At 43.0% G+C, this 22,677-nt stretch overlaps 1 long non-coding RNA gene across 1 annotated transcript in view; it reads left to right on the top strand.

Moving 5' to 3' along the window:
- The first annotated feature begins 722 nt into the window (after positions 1-722).
- Positions 723-22,677, top strand: part of LOC126940400 (uncharacterized) — a 93,705-nt gene continuing 71,750 nt past the window's right edge. The window contains exons 1-2 of the long non-coding RNA XR_007720738.1: positions 723-770; positions 3,362-3,571. This is a non-coding gene — a long non-coding RNA (uncharacterized LOC126940400). The remainder of the gene's footprint in view (positions 771-3,361; positions 3,572-22,677) is intronic.

Genomic DNA, 22,677 nt, shown 5'->3' on the forward strand with positions numbered 1-22,677 from the left:
CCTGAGAACCGGCAGGGGTTCTCTGCTCAGCGGAGGCTGAGGCTCACAGCGGAGGCTGGGCCTACTGTGGGCGCAGGCTCACAGCTTTAGGGAAGGTGCTACTTCCTCCTACTCACCTGCCCATGAGCGCAGCGTGGGTGGAGGGGAGAGGGCAGAGAGCAAGACGATTGGGCCAACTCAGAGCCGGACAGTCCTACCTCAATTTACTCATTCTGTTTCAGGGATGAGAGATGAACAAGGTCCCTAGAAAAAGAGCGAGTTGATTCAGCTGCCCTGGGGAAGCAGCTCCATTCTGCTTATGGCCTCAGGCAACTGGAGTCCACAGTGTCAGAGAACCTGACCCCAGTGTTGGGCTGCAGACCACGCCCCCTCGTGAGAGGTGAAGCCAGCTGGACTTCCTGTGTGGCGTGGAACTTGGAGAACTTTTCTGTCTTACAAGAGGATTGTAAAATGCACCACTCAGTAGTCTGTAGCTAGGATTGTAAGATGCTCCAATCAGTGCTCTGTAAAAATGCATCAGTCAACAGTCTGTAGCTAGCTAGAAGTTTGTAAAATGCACCAATCAGTGTGCTGTAAAAAGGCACTAATCAACACTCTGTAGCTGGGTAGAAGTTTGTAAAATGGACCAATCAGCACCCTGCAAAATGGACCAATCAGCACTCTGTAAAATGGGCCAATCAGCAGGACACAGGCAGGAACAAATAAAGGAATAAAAGCCGCCCAACATGCCCCGCGTCGGCCGCGGAAACGTGTTTGGGTGTCTTTCCGAGGTTAGTTCTTTGGCTCTTCAAAGTAAATCTTGCTGCTGCTCGCTCTTTGGGTCCCTGCCACCTTTGAGAGCTGTAACACTCACCGGGAAGGTCCGCGGCTTCATTCTGGGAGTCAGTGAGACCGCGAATCCCCCAGAAGAAACAAACTCCTGGACACACTCGCTCCTGCATTGGTGATAAAGCCCAACCAGATTAGCAACCTCTCCGCTTGGGGCAGAGCTAGGAGGGGTGTGTCCCTGTTATAGACAAGATTAGGAGCAGTCAAGGGAGAGCCACTGTGCTAAGGAGGGTGTGGTTGGGTTGGCTGGCTGTGGCTGAGCTGGGGAACAGGAGTGTGGGGTGCTGGGAGTTGGGTGGAGTGCTGAGTTCATGTCGAGAAGTGGCGAAAGTAGGAAAGGAGTGGCAGGCCAGTTGTTGAAGGTCTTGAATATTGGGAAACGGATTTTAACTGTGTTGTATCTTGTAGGTTACTGGGAAACCGTTGTTGGATCTTGAGCAGAACAGTGACAAGGTTGTATTTCACGAAAGTGGTAAATCGGTGGGAGGTGGGGGCCAGGGAGGATTGCAGGGGAGAGAATGGATCTAAGAGAGGAAGGGAGACCATTGAAGGACGTGTGATGCATGTTTAGACTAGCATGTGGCCTCGGGCAGTGAAGGGAAGAGGTTTAGAGAAGTACACAGTCCTAGCATCAGGCTTCAGACAAGGGGCAGGCTGGGGAGCTTCTGACAAATAAAGCCCTGAGAAACTTCTTTTCTTTTGGACCTAGGTGAGTAGAGCGTTGAGTTAATCATACTCTTCTGTGTATAACCACCATCATCATTGGTTCACTGGGCCCTCAGTTAGTTTATGTATTCATTTGCTTATTTATTAATTTTTTAAAATCCGCATTCTGCACTGTTTTCTCCCGCCTTATATGCAGCTTGTCTAATGTTGGTGCCTTTTTGTTTGTGAGTGTTCTTTCAAACTGTTTGTTGTTTTCTTGTTTGTATGTTATTTTAAAAACTTTTTATTATGGAGGGGAATTTTGAACATATCCAAAAAGACATAGAAGAATATAATAAATCCGCTGTGCCCATCATTCATCCTTAACTACCATCAGGCCATGGCCAGTCCTACTTCATCTACATCCCATCCACTGCCTGCCTTCTACACATCAGATCATTTCTCCCATAAATATTTGAGTGTGTATTTCTGCAAGATAACATAACCACAATATTCTCATCAATAGCTTTAAAAGAACGATTTTTTGTTGAGAACAATATTTTCTTAATGTCAAAAAGCTAATCCTCAAATTTCCAGTCTTCTAATGAGTGTTATTTTTTCCACAGTTTGTTTATATGAATCCAAATTTAAATAAGACCCAAACATATTGATTGGTTTATATTTCTATAAGTCTCTTTTAATTAGTAGGTTTCTTATTGAATCTGTTTTTTCCTCCCTACAGTTTGTTTGTTGAGAAACCCAGGTGTTTTGTCCCATGGAATTTAACAAAGTGTAGATTTTGCTGATTGCATCCCTGTGATGTAGTTTAACGAGTTCCTCTATTCTTTTGTAGTTTCTTTGAGTTGGTAGCTGAATCTAGGGATCTCATCACGTTTGTATTTAATTTTTTTAAAAGACTGTTTCATGATTTGTCTTGTGTTCTTTCGTCAGGATGTGCATAATATGTGGTTGTCTCTTTTTAATGTGACATTAGCAGTCACTGATGACCAAAGCCTAGGACTATTTATTTTTGTATTACTTACCTATTGCTGTGTAACACTATTGATGCAAACTTAGTGGTTTATAGCAAAATGTATAAATTATCTCAGTGTTTGTGGATCAAAATCCAGGCATGAATCAGCTGAGTCCTCTGCTTCCAGATGTCTTAGAAGTCTACAAACAAGGTGTTGACCAGGGCTGGGGTGCCACCTGAGGCTTGACTAATATAGGATCCACTTTCAAGTTTATGTGACTGTTGGCAGGATTTCATTCTTTGGGGGTTGTCTAACTAAGGGCCTCAGTTCCTTGCTGGCTGTTGGTCAGAGGCCACTGTTAGTTGCTTGCCCTGTGAGCCTCCCCGTATAGCAGCTTACTTCATCAAAGTCAGCAGGACAGACAATCCATAGAGAAAGTCTGCTAGCAAGAGAGAGGCTACAATTGTATGTAACATAATCATGGAAGTGACACCCATAGTTTTTACATATTGTGTTGGTTAGAAGTAAATCACAGGTCCCATCCACACTCAAGGGGAGGGGATTGCACAATGGTGTAAGTATCAGGGATAATTGCAGGCTGTCTTAGAGTCTATTTGCCACAGTTGAGTTTGAAAACTGATGATATTGTAATTCTGGCATTTTTTCTTTGTTTACTAGCTGGAATACTTCTATAAAAAGAAACTTCTCTTTGTATTGTTTGACTATCCATGGTATGTTTTAGAAAGGGATCAGAATAAATGCTTGATTCTTCCCTTTTACTTACCAGTTTTAAAAACTAATAAGTTGATTGATTCCCTTGCATTCTCCAATGGTGGTCAATTACATGGGCAGGTATTGTTAATTATATAAATACTATTGTGCTAAATATTGCATTCTGTTTATTTCCCTTTCAGAAACTCAGTACTGTGTTTTAAAGATCTATTCATAATGATGTGTGTACATCTGGTTCTTAGCTTCTGCTTGTTGAAGAGTCTTCATGGTGCGTATAACCCCTTTTACCTATCTACTCAGCCAGTGGACACCAGGACTGCCTCCAAGTTTCTGCCACGACGACCATTCTCATACAGCTTCCCTCGTGGACTCACACACCTGCAGTGGAATTGGTGAGTCATACAGTGTAACTAAGCAGTCAGTTTGCTTAAGTAGTGCCAGATTGCTTTCCGGAATGGCTACACAAAGCCATTCTCTCGTGAAAATGTTTTATTACCATATGTAGCTTAGCTTAAGATGGGAGCAGACACCTTAGTATCTTCATGAATTTTATGCGCTTCACTAAGCTGAACTAAATTTCTTAAGAAAGTTTCCTATCAGAAGCATCCAAGTTACTCCGTATCTCCAAAGCCATGGCCATGCTGGGTGATGAAGGCTAAGAGACAGAATCTTATACTAGTATATCCCAACCTAGACGATTGCAACCTGGTAAACTATCCAGATTCTATTCCAGGCCTCAGAGATGAGGGAGAGGAAGACAGGAAGAAGAAAGTATGATGTATTAGGCCATTTTTGCATTTCTGTAAAGAAATAACTGAGGCTGGGTAATTTTATAAAGAAATTAGCTCATGGTTCAGCATTGCTCCAGGTGAAGGCCTCAGGAACCTTACAATCATGGTAGAAGGCAAAAGGAGAGCAGGTATCACATGGTGAGAGCAGGTGCAAAAGAGAGAGAGATTTTAAATGAACAGATTTTGTGAGAACTCATTCGCTATCTAGAGGACAGCACCAAGCCATGAGGGATCCACCCTGATAACCCAAACACCTCTTACCAGGCCCCCACCTCCAACATTGGGGATCATATTTCAACATGAGATTTGTTGGGGGACACACACACAAAGTGTACCAAAAAGATAAAGGAAAGATTGGGAAACAGGTGGGGAAAATTACTTCACTTATGTAGGAAGGAGCAATGGGGAATCATGCCCTACCATTCATTCACCAACTCAGCATCTTGTTTTATAGACATGGAAACCAAGACCTAGAGATGAAGCCATGTCTCCAAGGGTTATTTGGGGAGTGTAAGACTGCTAGGCTAGTCTGCTGGCTTCCAAGTGAGGTCTGGGATGTGGGGAAGGTTACAGGGAGACATATGCAAAGAGTAGAGAAAGATGTACATTGGCTGATGGCTGAAGACTACAGCAAGTTAAGACTGAATCTTGGACAATGTTAATATTTAAAAGAGATGAAAATGTGAAGCAGAGAGGATCAGATCAGTCTACTGTCCCCTCATGGAGACTGTGTATCTTTTAAACACTTTATAAGCAGCTAACTCAGTCTTCACTACAACTCTTACAAAGAAGGGATTATCATTCATTTTTTTACAGATGTGGGAACAGAGACTCAAGAATTTTCAAGTAATTTCTTCAATGTCTTGCAGTTACAAAGCGTTAGACTGCAATTCATATTCAGGTTTTTGATGCCAGAATCTTTGCTCTTAACACACACACGCACACACACACACACAGAGAGAGAAAGAGAGATTGATTCAAGGAGGATGTGGTTAATAGAGTCAAATGCTGAAGAGAGGTCAAGAAGAGTGAGGAGAGGAAATGGTTTCAGAAATTGTGGTCTTACATGGAGAAAGTCCTTCAGCAATGTCCTTAGGCTGCTGAGTGGGACGGTTAGGAGCTCATATCTACTGATTTGGGGAGCCTCTAAGACAAGTAGAATACTGGGACCACAGAAAAGTGGAAATACGTGGTTGGATCTTGAAACCTTAAATTAGATGCAGTTTCAAACAGAATTTTGCTGGCTTAATCATCAACTTAAAGAAACCATAAGTGACCAGACTGACAATAGCTTTTGTCCAAGTCCAGGCAATGAAACGGAGAACATTGAAATGTTATGGATGATGCAGGTGCTATAAAGGAGACTGTAGAAAGACCGTTAAAGCGTTGTTCTCACATGCTTGTGTCAGCAGAAAGCAAAGGGGGTGTCAAGGAACATTTTTTTTTTAGTTTGTCTAACCTGAAGGTTCACTGAAAAATTAATGTGTTTGGTAGTAAGGAGCAATTAATGATCAATGAGCTTTTCTACCTGTGTTCTGTTCATTGGAAAAGGATGTTTCAATTTGGGCATCATAAATAGCAGTCTTTTTTTTTTCAAACAGCGTTTTAATGAGTAGAACATAAATAAATTCATTGCTTCCAAAAACAATACAGAGATTGAAGTGGCAGAGCACCAGGCAAGTTGCCTTTTGGGTTTTAAAAAACCCGATGTTTCATGACTACTGCAAGACCATGGCAGGGTTACAGGGCAGGCTCTTTATTGAAGCCAGGTGTAAGCTGTCTGCTCTTCCTGGCGGGGAGGCTGTTTGGGCTGAGTATTTCCTGTGGTGGCTGCGCATTCTGGCCCAAGTCCCTGGTGCCACTAGTCTTCCCCACTACTCCCACAATCTCTTCTTGCCTTTTCTCCCTTTCTCCCCTCCTTCCCCGCTTACTCTTTCCCTCCCTTCCCAAGTCTACTTTCTTGAGGCAGTTCCATTCACACACTCTACCCAAAATGTTTTAAAAATTATTCATAATTCCACAATTCACCTCGTGTTATTGGACCCATGGCATGTTATTTATGTTCAGCGTGGCTACAGTAGAACTTGGACCCTGGAGTGATGGCATCTGGAGTGTTTCTGTTCACCCTTAGCTGAAAAGAAGCAGTGTTTGTAATTTTTGTCTGAGAATTCCTTCTTCTGTAAAATGGAACAACAGTTCCTGCCTTACCACAAGCTTGTAAGGAGAAAATTAAATGTGGTGTGTGAAAACCCCTAGGTCAGTGCCTGGCACATGGAAGGTGCTTGGTAAATATTGGCTACTGTGAACATAAACGTAAGACGGCTGATTCCCTCTACCCCTCCAAAACAAAAGAAGGTGCGTCCCTTCCTTAAAAGAAAAAAGTGAGAAAATCCTGAAACTAGGGGCAGAGAAATCAGGGAACTCAGAGCTCAAATATCTGTTATTGAAGCCAGCTGCTATGAAGCTGATATTATGGAAATTGGGAACTCTTGATTTTTTGGTAACAGCTTTAAGATATCATTGACATATGAAGGTTGTATATATTTAAGGCATACAACTTGATGTTTTGATATGTGTATACATTGTGAAATGATCACTGCTTTCCACGTAATTAACATATATTGCCTCTACAAAGTTATGCTTTTTTTTTTTTTGCTCTGTTGCCCAGGCAGGAATGCAGTGGTGCAATCCTAGCTCACGCTAACCTCAAACTCCTGGGCTCAAGCAATTTTCCCACCTCAGCCTTCTGCGTAGCTGGGACTACAAGTGCGTGCCACCTTGACTGGCTAAGTGTGTATGTGTGTATGTGTGTATGTGGAGATAGGGTCTTGCCCTGTTGCCCAGGCTAGTCTCAAACTCCTGGCTTCAAACAATCCTCCCACCTCGGCCTCCCAAAGTACTGGGACTACAGGTATGAGCCGCTGTGCCTGGGCTGTAGTTACCATTTTTATACTTCATGACCAGCATCGCCCCATTTCACCTTCCCCCAAACCCTTGGCAACCACCATCCTACTATGAATTTGATTATTTTAAGTTCCACATGTAAGTGAAATTGTTCAGTAAATCTCTTTTTATGTCTCAGTTAGCATAATGACCTCCAGCTCCATCCATGTTGTCACAAATGACAGGATTTTATTTATTTTAAAAGGCCGAATAATATTCCATTGTGTATATGTCTATTATGAGAATTTTGAAGAAGTCTCAAGAGTAGTCAAGGAGAATCCTGGCTACAAGAAGATGATGTTTAATTATGGGCATTAAAGGCCGGGCACGGTGGCTCAAGCCTGTAATCCCAGCACTTTGGGAGGCCGAGGCAGGCGGATCACGAGGTCAGGAGATCAAGACCATCCTGGTGAACACGGTGAAACCCCGTCTCTACTAAAAATACAAAAAAATTAGCCGGGCGTGGTGGCAGGTGCCTGTAGTCCCAGCTTCCAGGGAGGCTGAGGCAGGAGAATGGCTTGAACCCGGGAGGCGGCGGAACTTGCAGTGAGCCAGGATCGCGCCACTGCACTCCAGCCTGGGCGACAGAGCGAGACTCCGTCTCAAAAAAAAAAAAAAAAATTATGGGCATTAAATTGTCTAGTTAATTACCAAGGTCATCTGGAGAAAATCTGTGGGTAGATGGGATCAGATTTTTGGGATTCAATCTGACACAAGACCCATTAATCAATGAGGCCAAAGCTCCCCAGTGACCTCCATATTGTCAAATCCACTATATGCTTCTTGGTTCTTGCTTTAACTTGACTTCTAGAATTAACTGATGTTGGTGACCCTCTACCCCCTTAAATCAGTGACTGATATGACAAAATTCTCTTTTGATCTTATCTGTTTTGGGGGTTCTTAGTTGAATCCTCTTCTGTATAGTTTTTAAGAGCTGGTGTTGCCAAGGATTTGGGTCTTAGTCCTCTCCCATCTGTGTGGGCAATTGGATCAGTATCTTCACTTTTTTTTTTTTTTTTTTTTTGAGTTGGAGTCTCTCTCTGTCACCAGGCTGGAGTGCAGTGGTGCGATCAAGGCTCACTGCAACCTCTGCCTCCTGGATTCAAGCGATTCTCCTGCCTCAGCCTCCCAAGTAACTGGGACTACAGGCACCCACCACCATGCCCGGTCAATTTTTGTGTTTTTAGTAGAGACGGGGTTTCACCATGTTGTCCAGGATGGTCTCGAACTCCTGACCTCAAGTGATCTGCCCACCTCGGCCTCCCAAAGTGTTGGGATTACAGGTGTGAGCCCCCCACCTGGCCGGTATCTTCACATTTAACCACCACCCATCTGTAGATGTTACCCAGCATAAAACTGTGCTGTCTTTGTAAGGAGGCTCTTTGAACTTAGCTCAGTCCAGTCGGCTGGTATGTCCACCCGTTCTTCGTGCTGTATGTCCTTTCAGCCCTTTCTCTTCTCTCCAGCCCCATGTAAGTGAGCCCCAGAGCTGCCTTAGGTAAGGTCTTCCTCATCTCATGTGTGGCAGAGCCAAGTATCCGTGTCTGAAACCCTGGCATCTACTTTGACTCCCTCTACCGCTTTGCCAACAATGTGCACTTTCTAAAATACGTGAGCTTTTAAAAAAATTCAACCTGATAGATTGTCCTCTAATACATGAATTTAATATGTTGATATTGTGATTATCACCATATTTGGACTTATTGTTAACATCTTAAAAATACATACATTTTAATTTCTTCCCAACTCTTTTTTTCTCTCCATTGCTTTGGAAACTATACATTAAACATTTTGGTAGATTACATCTTTACCATACATGAATTTTCTAATAACATCTAAAATTTTTCATTCATTCTCCTTCCTCTATCTTCCTTATTTTTGTCACCTAGAATTTAAAATAAAAGAGTTATTTTTGACAGTAGTTAAATTATCAATATAATTTACCAGTTTCTTTGCTCACCATTTTAAATAAATTTGTACTCCTTCTTTGTGATCCTTTTTCCTCTTGAGGAACTATTTTTCATTTAGTGAGTGTCCATAGGTGTTAAAAGTTCTTAGACTTCATATGTCTAAAAATATCTACCTCACCTTCTTCTTAACTGATAGTTTGAATAGGTAAAGAATAATTATTTTTCCTTAAGTTTTGATCACATCACTCTTCTGTCTTCTGATATTTATTGTTAATGATTGGAAGTCTGTTGCTGGTCTTACTGCTACTCTTGTGGATTGTCTTTTTCCCTGTTAGGTTTAACATTTTTTTCTCTATAGCAATATTCTGTGGTTTCATTACAATGCGTCTAGTTAGGAATAGATATATTTGGTGCCCAGTGTTCACTATAAATCTGTGATTTTTTTCAATACTGGAAAATTATGAACTGTTAGTTCCTTCTATATATTTTTTCTTCACCAATTCTTCTATTCTTTCATTTTGGGGCTGCTGTCAGCCTTCTGTTGGAGTTCCTCAGTCTGTCCTCTGGGCTTCTGATGACCCTTTTCATGTCTTCCTTTTTATCTCCTGTGCTGTCTTCTGGGCAGTCTATGAGCTTTCAGTTTCAATGACGATTTATTTTATTTTCAGGACTAGTAGTTGGTTGCTTTTCAGAACCATATATTCTTTATTCATATCTGCTTTTTTTGGTTTGTTTCTCATAGATGTAATTACTTCATCTCTTTGAGGGTTTTAAGCATGCTTCTTTTAAATAATTTTGAGATTGCTCAGGTGTTTCTATTTGGAGGGATTAAATATTGCTGGTCTTTGAGATTGTTGTCTAACTTTCTTCCTGTTAAATTTTCTTTAAAATTTAGGTTTATGTGCTCTTCCTGAGCAGCTCACCGCTCCCTATAGCTCTGGGTTGTTTTCCTCCCCAGTTAGTGGTTTTGACATTGCCTCTCTCTGGTTCCCAGGAACTCTGTTCTGGATCCAGGTTGAATGTTGGTGGATGGGCTCTTACTTCATGTAGTGGGGATACATATATGCAGCCTCTCAGCTGGTGGGGGGCTTCCCCTAGGATGGGGCTTCAGGACTGTGCCTGCTTCCTGCCGGTCCACTGGCCTATAGAAAGGCCAGTGTTCTAGCTTTTCCACCTCCTTTTACAAAGAAGGAAGCTCAGCACCATGCCTGGCTTCAGGTGGTGATCCTGACTTGGGTCCTCTGCCATATCTGGAAGGTTTTCTCGCTGTTACCCAAAAAGAATCAGACTTTGGCCATCAATGCCTTCTTGACCAAGAGACCAAGAGGCCCATGGTTTTGACAGTTTATTACTCTTTCTTTTTCATGGAAGTATTTGTCTGATTTTTCAGTGTGATTTTATTTTTATTGCAAACAAAAATATGTTTTACATATTATTGCTGTGTTTGGAGTAGAGATGGGGGGCCCACAACTTGAGCCCACAATGCCATCTTGCCAGGGAATATCTCTCCCCATTAATCTTTGTGTTCCCATGCTTGTCACATAGCAAGAGCTCGATGAATTTTGGTGGTTTGCTGTTACTGAGACATAGGCCTATTGGAGGCACAGAGGCCTGATGGTGAGAAAACCCCAATTACCACAAAGTCAGGGAAAGATCTGTCTGAGGCCCTCTTCTGTGACTTGGAGGCCTATCTCAGAAAGCTCTACTTCCTGGAAAGACTATCAGGGTGTTGAAGTGTCCTTGCTACTAGAGAGAGGACTTAGCCTTTTAGTGCAGAAAAGCATCCTCATCCACTTATGAGCCTTTCGTGTAGTGTTTAAAGAAAGTGTTGTCATTTGAGCTGATTTGTGGCCCATCAGAAGATTCAATATCCCCAAATTTGGATTCCTGGGCCAGTGGGTCAGTGTTTCTCTTCAGCAGGCTGCCTCAGTGGTAGAGACAGGAGCTGCATTGATTGTTGACAGGACACCAACCTGTGTGAAAAGCAGGTCTCACATAATCCGTCCAGATGATAATCTGCTTTAGGATCGACAGATGCCCTCTACGGAGAAAATAAGTCAGTAATGTGCTCCCAGCAGGAAACTTTGTCAGCGGGTTGTTAGAAGTAAAGGGTGTGATTACAATCTAACTTCAGTGTAACTCTGACTCTTCCGTGTGTTTTTGTCATTTATCTCATGAGTCATAAAAACATTTTGATGATTGCAGCAAAGTCTGTGGCTATTTAGCTCTACCACACTGGAAACGCTTTATCCAGTAATAGAAAGAGAGTGACACATTGTTATGTTCCAGAGATCCAGCCTCTGCTCTTTCTTTGTCTTTTATTGGAAACTTGTGAGATTTGGAAGACTGTTCCCTGGATGCATTTGGCATTCCAGTTTGCTGAGAGTTTCTACAGTTCTGGTTCGCTGCTGGCTCAGGGTGGTGTGGGAGACCTTGGGTGTTTTTGCCTGTCCGGCATCCATTTCCATTCTTCTAGGAACTGGATGTTTCTGTCTGGTGGAGAACGTATTCCACAACAGGAGCCAGACCCACCCTGCCACAGAGGAGGCCACGTGACCCAGGAGTGGTTTAGATAGGGGCACATGACCCAAGCAGAGCCTTCCCAGGACCTTTCTGTTGGAACTGTTGGAAACTACTTTCATTCCACTGGAGTTCTGCGTTGGCAACCACCTTCCCACCTTTTGGAGAGCACCTGTCCAGCAGGTGCAGACAGAGGCACGTGTATGATGACATTGTCTCAGACCTTACGTCAGCCTTGCCCGAGGTCAAATGCATTCCAGTGAATAAACTCATGGATTTCTTTCTTGGTTTAAGCTAATTTGAGTTGAATTTCTGTCATTCAAGACTGAAAGTGTCCTGCCCCTTATGTGTAGGAGTTAGGAGAAACCATTTAACAGAATTCTTGAGAGTATGCTCTATGTACCTCTTCACTCATTTCAAGCCCAGGCTACTTATGATGCATGCCTGGCCCTTAGGCACCCACAGGGTAGCTATTTATGTTGGGCAGTAGTTGACTTTTTGGGTGTCTAAGGTTTGAGTTTCTTTGATCAAGTAGTTTTGGAGGAACCAAATAGTCAAGACTGGGGAAAGGAGAGGAGGAAGAAGACCGTGAAGTAGGGCACCTACTGCTCCTAGGAGCCATCCAGGAACTGCAGTATTGTGTGCCTAAATGCAGGAAGGGCCAGCGACTGAGGATGTGCCTTCTGGATGCCTGCCACATTTCCTGCTCATTCACCCAAGCCTGCTGAAATATCAGTTTACCCAGAGAGTCAGCGTGCTTTTTCCAAAGTGACACCAATTGAGAACGCAAGTATCCCATTTTCCAGGCAAGTGCTCTATTTATCAGATCACACTTCCCTCCTGCCTTGAGAACAAAATAACCTAGCAGTCAGAAAGCACAACTGGGCTCAAGATTCTACAAACAACAGGAGAACATATCCTGTAGATAAACAGCACGGTGTGCGTGGTCTGTGTAGCTGGGAGCTCCTGTGGAACAGGTGGGCTTTCAGAAGTTCAAGAGAAGGAAGACAGGACAGAGAGCCTCTGAGCTTGCCTCTTACCACCGAAAGTTGTAGAGGTTCTGACTCAGGGCACACAGGTGCAGTAAGACTGTGTGGGGCAGGAGGAACAGCAGGAGGAGAAGACATAGAAATCAGTAGAAGGCAAGGCTGAATGCGGGGACTGATTGCTGATTAGAATCTTGCTCTTCTCTTCTATGTGTTGTGTTCCAAGGGGACCCCTAAGTCTGAATATGGATTGGAATGGAAACCTTGAAACTGTCATTGAGGAGTGCAGCATGGCAGTGTTGGGGTGGGGGTTGCCAGGTGGATGGGATGGGGAGAGGAAGTGGTTTTGTGGGAGAACAAAAGAGAAGCAAGTGAAGATGGTTTCTTCACTAGAAGCTGCCCTCAAGGCGGGTAAGCGAGGCATGGAGCACTGGGCTTCTAGAAAGATCCTGGACCTTAGGCCCTGATCCAGGTGGAGCCCAGAGGGCTGAGATCAGAGGAAAGCTGCTGAGAAAGTGTGGGATTTCTTACCACAAGGCAGTCTCACTGCCCTGACCGGACCTGGCCACGATTGACATTTAGACAGAAAAGAGCACGCAGAGAACGCTGAGAAGCGTGGCCCACCCACGCCGTGTAGGAGGCAGACAGACACCTTTTGTCTGTGAGGCCGGTACACTCTGTGTGTCTTCCTCTAGTCTACAATCAAGTCCCTCAACCATCGCTGGCTTTTAATCCAAAAACTCATCTGTGGGAGATTGGTTCAGCGCCTACGTGCTGCCTGTCAGCTCAGGGCCAGGGCAAAGCCAAGCAGGGCACAGGCGTGGCTTCTGCTCCCACCTTTCTGGCTCCTCCATGCCCTTTAATTCGCTGCATCAGGTTCCCCTTTTTAAGAGCCTAATGACTGAGGTGTGTGCACATCTTGTATTCCTGACCAAGGAAAAACTCTGTGTTCTGTCTGTGGCACGTCAGCATCCTCCCCCGTCTCCTGTTGCCAGCCTCTGCCCTGCCCAGTGCAGTTCAGCTGGCTGGCCGGCGCCGACAGGAAGCCTTCTGGTTGCCCCCGGCTGATCAAGGTCTTCCCTCCACACCCCAGCCCTGCTCCCAAATGGGGAAAGTTTTTGGAGACCCTCAAAATAATTATTCACTCCATTAATTAGATGTGTAAAAAGGGTGGGGAATATTACTCTAGGAACGAGTTAGAGACCCTTGTGGTGTCAGAGAAAGGACTAAATGGACAACGAACCCACATTATAAATTATTTATTTCATCCATTTGGTCTGAACAACAGATACGTCCATGTGGAAACCAGAGCTCAAAAATCAGAATCAAAGGACTGACCACCATAGCCCACAAGTACCCTCTACATTGCTGACCCCCTAGTATGTCATTAAAATAATTAAAAATAAAGAGGCTGGGTGCAGTGGCTCATGCCTGCAGTCCTAGCAGTTTGAGAGGCCAAGGCCAGAGGATGACTTCAGGTCAGGAGTTCAAGACCAGCCTGGTCAACATAGTGAGACTCAAGCCCTATGATTTTTTTTTTTTAGAGACAAGAAAATAAAAGAAAAGCCAGTTGATTCAGGTGCTCTAATGGGATCTGTAGACTTGTTCTTTAAACCCACGTTTATGTTAAACAGGAGCTTCCAGCTCTAGATTCTTGGGCACAGGCTGATGTGAGTTCATTGGGGATTCCTGTGAAATGTGTTACTGCAGGTGACCAAAACTGGACTTGGGCTGAGGTTTGAGGACTCTCCCTGAGATACGAGTGCTTTACTAGCTGCTTTGTTTTGTGTCAGGAGAAAGCTTGGCACCTCCTCCTCTATATTGTAGCCTCTCTCCGAACTGTTGTGTCTTGTCATCAGCCCTTTCTGGGTGGTGCCATCTCCTGCGTGGCCTTGCCATGAAGAGACTTCCTTTTGGATACCTGGGGCCGACGCTGCCACAACCACAGGCGTCCTTTGCTGAGTGCTAGTTGTGGCGAGGAGCCGAGGCCGGCTGACATGAGTGTGCCAGTGCTCCAGGATTATGCTGGTTGACCAAATTGGTCAGCTGAAAAATTCCTTAAAATACCCCAGGGGCCTGTTTTTATTTTATATTGTTTCTGAAAGGAGAAATATTCGAAAACATGGATGCCAGAAAAGAGAGCTCTGTGACTTTTATGAAATTGGTCATGCTGCAAGTTTAACAAAAAACTAGTTAAAAGACTAGAAATTATGGTTACAAAATATCTTTGCTAATAGTTTACTGTCTGGCTTGGGTGAGTTTAACTTTAAGGTGTGGTAGCTCTGGAAATTTATTGTGAGTCACACATAATAACCGGCTACACCATCAGGCATCAGCCCACACACAATTTTCCAGCCCTGAACTTTGAGTGTTTCATACAAAATGAAAATAATGCAGTTTTATATTTTATTCTAGGGATGAGGTGGTTGGCACCATTTTAGGCTTTGCTGAAGACTTGTGAATTTGATGTTTCCTACCAAATTAAAACATATTGAGGAAGTACTTAGTTTCTAGTTGACAAACATCAATCTCCTTTAAGAGAAGAACATGCCAAAAAACCATGGTATATTGTCTGTATGTTGATTTCCTTCTTTGTGGGTTACTTGTTTGACCTGGACCATCGGTTCTAAAAATGGCCAACTCAGCTCTTGAAATCATAATTACACATTTGAAGGAAGCCGAAACCAGCATACACAGACGGTTATCTGCCTGCATGCTTTCTTTTTCTTGCCTTCTGTTCTCTTTCTGAGATTGGAAAACCATTGATATACTTTCTCTTGTACTGAATCAAAGATGCCATCATGCAGGAGATGGTCAGTAGATGTTCTTTCTCTATATGCTGCGATTGGTCTTGAGTTTTAATAGTTATTAAATGCAACTATGCTGGGCCCTTGGAAAACCAACTTTTATTATGTAAATTCATGAGAGACAATTATTTTCCTGAAAGCCTGTCTCTGTCTGGAATGTCTCTCTATTCTGAAAGACTTTCTCCATCTGGGATATTTTCTGGTCTCATCAAAATCCTCCTTAACCTCTGTGGTTCTGCTAAAATATCTCCGTCCTTGACTTTCTTTCTTCCCCTTGTCCTTTCTTCTTTGAGATTCCCTTGGCAGTTGTCATGTATATCCATGCTGGATGCTTGGTCATTGTTTTTTAATGTGTTCTCTTGCATGTGTTCATATTGTTCTCTTTTATGTGTTCATATTGTCTGTAAGTTCAGCAAAGGAAAAAAAATGCTTTGCTCATTTTTATAAATGTCACTGTCTAATACACGATAGGCACCCTGGAAATGATTCGTTAATGCAGTTTGTGTGTTCATTAACTTTCATGTAGGGCAAACCATGTGTGAGACCCTCTGTTAGGCATTTTCCCCTCCACTGTCTAATTGAATCTTACTAGGGACTCTAGGAGATAGGCATTATTGTAATTTTTAGGTGACAGAACTGAGCCACAAAGAGCTTCCCTGATGTCCTCACGCCAGGAAATGGCAGAGCCAAATTCAGTATAATTCCCAATCTAATACTTCCTTTGCAATACCATCTTCACATTAAGAATTATCAAGAAGGCTAGGAGGCAGGGATGCTTCCTTTTACAGGTAGGAAAGCCTGCTTAGGAAGTCAGCTCCTCAGGAGCTCTGGGACCTATTGGAGGTGTCCTCAGGGAATGACTATGCGAGCTGCTGGCAAACTCCCACAGCCCTGCTGGGGGCTAGAGACTCTTAAGAGTGTCTCTAAACTCTGCTCAGTTCTTCTGACTATAGCCTTGTTATGCTCACTGATATCCAGGGTCCTAATGACCATAGGCAAGGAGAGTGTCTCTGAAAGCTCTTTTATTTTCCCTGGCATGGGATTCTTTCCCCATGATGCACTCGTGTCCTGTGCATTGTTACGCTGTAAGCTTTCTTCTAGACAGAGCTTGTTGCAGGCAGAAAGGACAAAGAACACCTGGCCCTGAGGATAGGAAGACAGCTCTGCAGACACTGAACAGGGCTTTGAAATCCCTTGAGTCCATGGTGGGTGAGGAGTCTTGCTGCAAATATGCATGTCTGTGCACACAGAGCAACACTAAAGCCATGCAGCTGGGCTGCTGTGCCGTCAACCGAAGCAGTATAGTTTAACAGTCTTGCCTGGATGGGAATCCACATGACTGTACATAAGGAGAAATGTTGGTACCTAGCAAAGAAGCATTGTGACAAAAGAGAAAACTTGGCTAACATATTCTAGTGGTTTTAGATAATTTCCCTTTGTTGGTCAATAAACCAGCCTTTGGGGCAGGGGATGTGAAAAATTTCACCCATACACAGCAGAGTTTCTCAGTGTCAAATGTCTGTCACAAATTTTGCTTGCGGTCATCTCTAAAGCCTACAATTTAAAAAAAAAAAACAGCAGCAATTATCTCAACCAAAGTGCTATTGAGTGCACTTCCCAGTGGCTGATCCTCAGACTCCTTTCCCAACAATATTTTCCTCGTGCAAAAAGCCCAAAGGAGCGTGTGCGTGGTTCTGAAGCCGAGAAGTCAACTCTGCGGAAAATTTGCATGCTGTAATTGAGTTGCCAGGAATACTCAAGACATAATTCTTCAGGCTTGTAATGATTGTGATTCCCTGCAGCCTTCCAGGCTGGCAGTGGAAATGGTAGCTGGACTCCTTCGGGCTCTTGTAACCTGGTTGTAAGATTGGGCCTACGCCATCCAGCTCTGATCCCTTTGTTTTCAGGAGGTTGTAGCTGGTCAGCCCTCAGCCTTCCCCTTCTTTAAACTCCTCCAGTGTATTATGCATTTACAACTCCTTTGGACATGGGGTGATGTGGTTGCCAAGTGTGCTGGATTGAAATATTTAGTGTAGAGGCATCTTGTGACTGCAGGGTAAGTTCTTGGAGCACAAGAACCTTCTCATACTTCTTTAGACAAGCACTTAATAGATGCTGAGTACTTTTGAATGAATGAACAGAGATGGATTTTGCATTCCTCTGAAATATTTTGAGTGCCTGTTTGTGATGTGGCCCTGTGGACATGCATAACATAAAGGTGTGATTGGGATGAAGTTGAAGAAGGAACCAGTGTAGAACCCTTGTGGATAACTTTCAAGAAAATTAGTTGGTCAATCATTCCTCGTTGACAGATTGAACTTAATATGGGAATCATTTAATTGATATTGCATCTTTGAGCATTAGGACAGACAAGGAGCAGAGGCTCTTGTCTTTGCCCTAATGCTCAAAGATGCAATCTGAGGATTTGTTTGTGATTGTGTGTGTGTGCGCGTGTGTATATGTGTGGAAGTCTACATTGGATCTTGTCACTGCGTTGCAGTGAAGCAGCACACAGTGGATTCCTAACTTGGAGGAAGCTTCCATCACTTCATCATTCCATTATGCTATATCTTGGGGTACTTTCTTGTATATTGGGGCATCCTTTTCTCTGATTCTATTTTTGAACCCTAAAATACTTCCCTAGTGAAATATTTGACTATCCAAAGTTCAAGTATGCTCAGACAGTAAATCTTGAGATGTAGAGATGAAGAAGGGTTGGGGAACTGTTTCTTGGCATAATTTAGACTAAAGGCAGGTATAAACTTTGTTTTGGAGATTTTGGACTGACTGTCTCCATGATCCTGAATCCCGGGGCCAATCAGAGTCAAAACTGAAAAACTAAAATTTACCTCTGAAAGTTTCTCATCTCCCTTTCCATCTCCTGGCTGCTTTTCCCCATGGTGATAGTCTCTCCAAACAGGTGGCTCATTGCACAGATGACCTCCTTCCACAGCCTCCTGTCAAAATCTGTGTCCAAGCTGCTACAACTTTGGACACTTGAGGTTACCCCAAGCTCAGCTAGAGCCACTGGTGAGGCGTAGCTTTAACAACAGGAAGTGCTCTTCCAGAGCACACTATGGAAGTGCATATTGATTAAAGAGGTGGCAGCCCTAGGGTGTTCTTCATTGGTCGGATCACATTTGTTTAGTTCTGAGGAGCACCCTTTAAGAGGGACGTTGGTCAATGAGGGCATGTCTGGTTGAGGGTGGGACAACTAGGCTGATGAAATATGAAGACAGTCTTCTAGGAGTAATGATGGAAGAATTGACCCTTTGAAGCCTGACAGAAGAGGCCAGGATGGTCATAGAGGCTGAAGGTTAGGAGGTAAAGGTGATCCAGTTTAAATACCCTTTCTGGTGTTTGATTTTAAGTTTTACACCTTTCTGCCAGATGATCAACTGACTTGGTCTGAATACCCCTTATGGCAGAAAACTCACTATCCAGAACTCCAGAACGTGGCAGCTACCTTTAAATATTTCACACGGAATGGTGTAAAACCTCCGGAAGGCAGAATATCTGCCAGTGGGAAGGAATAAGAAAAAGTCATTCTTCTGGCTCAGAGTCCAGTGGACTCTGTCTTCTGCAGTATACATCCATATTTTTAAAATTTATATTTATGTATACATAGGTATTTTGAAAGACAGAACATTCAGAATTAGTTTTTGGCATCGTGTTCTATCTTTCAGGATGTATGATGTGCATTTTCTTTCAGCCTGGAGTGAAGAGCATGATGACAAATGAGAAGCAATCATTTCACACATCCTGGTAAAATAAATATTCTTTGTCGGAACAGCAGGTGATTAGATCTTCATTTTGATATATACTGCAGTGTCTTCAGAAATGAACTAGTAAGACCCAATTTCAAAAAGAATGCAAATTTGCAGCCCAGGAATACGTTGAGGAGATTAGAAGCCTGTGTAAAATAGTGTAGAGGTGAACCCACTCAAGGCACATGGTCTTGCATCAGTGAATCCCTTTAGTGCAGATTCAAGTCTGGGGACGTAGACTAAGGTGCCTGATTGAATACTCATTTCTACCACTTGTGGTACCATTATTAGCTGTGACTTTTGGTGAAGCATTAATATGCTCGAGCCATCTCCCAGGTGGAGTCATGGCTTGATTCCTATAAATGATTAATCTTGGGGAAGAAATGCTTGATTCAAAAATTAATTTGAGTAAACTTACTAGTTTACAAAGTAACTTATGTAAGTGGGACATCAGTTGTCATCTGATATGAATAAGAATGAACATAAAGTGCTTTGCCTGGGAAGCTTTTCCCCTGCCTTTCTCAGCAGAGCATTCCTTTCTGGGAGGAGAGGCAGAACAGTGTCTGACTAAGAGCATAGCATCTGGAGCCAGGTGGCTTATGCTTTGATACCAACTTTGCCACTTGTCACCAGCATTGCTTTGGGTGAAGTACTTCATCACTCTTTGCCTTGGCTTCCTAATCTGTAAAATGGGGATGTTGATAATAATACCTAACCTGGAGGATTGTGATGGGGCAAAACATATTCTTACCTTTATGGACAAGAAGACCCAGGCTCAGAAAGTCAAGTGTCTTCCAAGTTCATGGAGCTGGTGAGTGGATGGGTCTGGTTTCAAACTTTAGACTGTCAGCCCCTAATCTGTGCCATTCTTCACTAGCACTGCCTCCCAAACTTGCCAATCATGAGAGTCACCTGGAGGTGCCTGTTAAAAACACAGATTCCTGGGGACCAGGAATCTGAGATATTAACAAGGTCACAGGTGGTAAGATCTGGTGGTGGTGTACCAGAGCTCTCCAGCCTCTGAACTTTTTCAGCTGAATGTGTAGATTTGTGTGCAGAGGTGTTTTGTTCCCCCTTTCCCATTCTTGTGTTTCCACCTTCCCCCTCAACCAGTCTTTTCCTTCCCCACAACTTTCCCTGTGTTCTCCACTGTGCCTTTGAGAGTGCTGATTACTTAAATCATCTTCTCTCTCTCAGATTTTCCAGGCCCTCCATGTGCCTCATCACTTTGTTCAAGCTGCCTGACAACCCAGCCTTCGCCTTTAAATGTCCTTGTTTCTTCCTCCAGCTGACCTTTTGTTCTTCTTTCATTGCTATTTTACCTCCCACTTTTCCTTTCCTTTAGGTTTCTCAGAACCCTTGAGATGACCGCAGATGGCATTTTGTGTGCCACATTGTAATGAAAGCTGTAGTATAAATTATTTTCAGAGTACAGTATGACATAATAAAGTCTATTATTTATATTAAATGTGTATAATTTTAGTAAAGAGAAAATAATGACTGCTATATATTTGTCTGAAAGTGATTATATTTTAATCTAAAAGCCAAAGTGAGTTCAGTGAGCCCTGCTAATAGCCAGCCGTGCCTGTGTAATTTGTAGAGGGTCACCTCTTTGACATGCTGTTTCAAGGCCTGCACTGTCTTCTTTTGGCAATGCTTGGATTTGGAACACGGAGTCATAGCTGCAAATCCTAATTTCCTACAAGGCCAAATGATGGTTCAAGAAGCAGTGTTCCATGGAGTAACCTTGATTTCCATAATTGTGTAGGTCAGAGTCAAACGCACTCATCTGATGTGATGACAAATTAGTTCAAAGACTTTGGCCCACAAGCTACCACTCAAGGAGCCAACCCTGAATTTGATGCACAAATGAGCAGTTGTGTGTGCTATTGCGGTCTGAATAAATGGCATTCAGAAGCACTAAATTGATTGCATACCCAGGAAAGGAGAAATAATTGGGCGAATGAAGTTTGTAGCTGGTTATTTACACACCAATGTGGATTTTTCAGTTGAGAGGCACATAATTATTACAGGTCCAGTGGAGGATTTCTTGGAGAATAGGAATTATACATATTCATGAATAATCATGTCAGTCTCTTATATTCCATTATCATTACACATTTCTTGCATTTATTATACTTCTCAAGGTATGTGTGAGCAAAGCTTATAAAACAAACTACTTTCCTCAGGGATCTATAATGTTTTGGTATTTTGAGAATGTATTCATTCAATATTTTTATGGGTCCTAGGCATTGTAAGGAAAGATTCGGTTCAAAATAGTTTTGTTAGAATGACTGAGGAGGTGTAGTTCAAAAATTGAGGTTAAGTCCCATTAACTGTGTGACCTTGAGCAACTGAGTCCCTTCAGCTGTCTAAGCACCATTCTCCTCACCTACAAAATGGAATGCTGCCTATCTCATTGGGTTGTTGAGATAATGATGTATCATTGCATCCAGGATTGCCTGGTGAACTTGAAAGCCCACTAGCACCGATTATCATTGTTTTATGTTTGGTGGAAAGGGACAGCCAGTTGTTTAACATCGCTTGATTCCTGTTGACTGTACCTGCACTGGGCTACCTCTGCTAAGGGTGTCTGTTGGGACTTGGGAAATTTTGATGTGATTGAATTGTGAGGTGATATTGTCACATATTGAGAACAGAGAACAGCCCAGTCTTTATCACTTGGTGGGGACTGAGGCCCATGAGGGCGCTGGCTAGTTAGAATGTCAAAGCTAGAGTGATCTCCTGGGGCTTCAACCACCTAGCAGATAACTCATAGCCTAATCTTTCCCAAATGGTTTTACAAAGAATTCTAGTCCTTTGGAAGCAGAATTCTATGGCTCAACAAGTTTGGTAAATGCTGTATGTGCTGGCTGCCTCTTAGAGCTAGCATTGTAAATGCGTATGTGTGATGTAAGTTGTGCTTTCTGAAATACAGATACTAGCCCCATCTGGCTATTTAACGACAAACTGATTAATAAGATAAAAAATTCAGTCTCTCCATCACACTAGCTACATTTCAAATGCTTAATAGCCATATGTGGCTCGTGGCTGCCATATTGGAAAGTGCACACATAGAACATTTCCATCATTGCAGAGAGTTATGTTGGACAGTGCAGAAAAGGCTCTGAGACCTCCGGCAACAAAATTACTTATTTAACTTTGTTCATTTCTCAAGCCTTTTAGTACCCAGCACAGTTGCCATTCTGTAAGACACTGTCTAGAAAATATAGTTTGGCATCCTTGGAGAGATGAGTTTTTCTGCCTGAGTATGGTGTTCCTAGGAATCTGCTCTGCAACTCCTGTATCTTTGCAGCTTTTCAAATCCTGCTTCTGTTACAACCAGAGTCGTATTTATTTGTGTTTTGTCCATGTTGAAAGAGAATTATTTTGCTGTTATAGTACATATCCCCCTGTGCTTCATATCTCTGTTAAATCTTCCAATAGCCAGTGTTCCCTCGGTTATAGACACAGAACTTCAGGGTTGGGAGAAATCTTAGAAAGCATATAGTTCAATCTTTTTTTAATTCTTATTTTTGAGATAGGGTCTCACTCTGTTGCCCAGGCTGGAGTGCAGTGGCATGATCATGGCTGACTGCAGCCTTGACCTCCTGGGCTCAAGTGATCCTCCCTCCCCAACCTCCCGAGTAGCTAGACCACAAGTATGCATCATCACATCCAGCTAATTGTTTTTTAAAAAAATTTTTGTAGAGACAAAGTCTCACTATTTTATCCAGGCTTATCTCGAACTCCTGGGCTCAAGCGATCCTCCCA

Source organism: Macaca thibetana, chromosome 17 (genome assembly GCF_024542745.1).
Source record: "Macaca thibetana thibetana isolate TM-01 chromosome 17, ASM2454274v1, whole genome shotgun sequence".
In the NCBI taxonomy this organism is placed as follows: Eukaryota; Metazoa; Chordata; class Mammalia; order Primates; family Cercopithecidae; genus Macaca; species Macaca thibetana.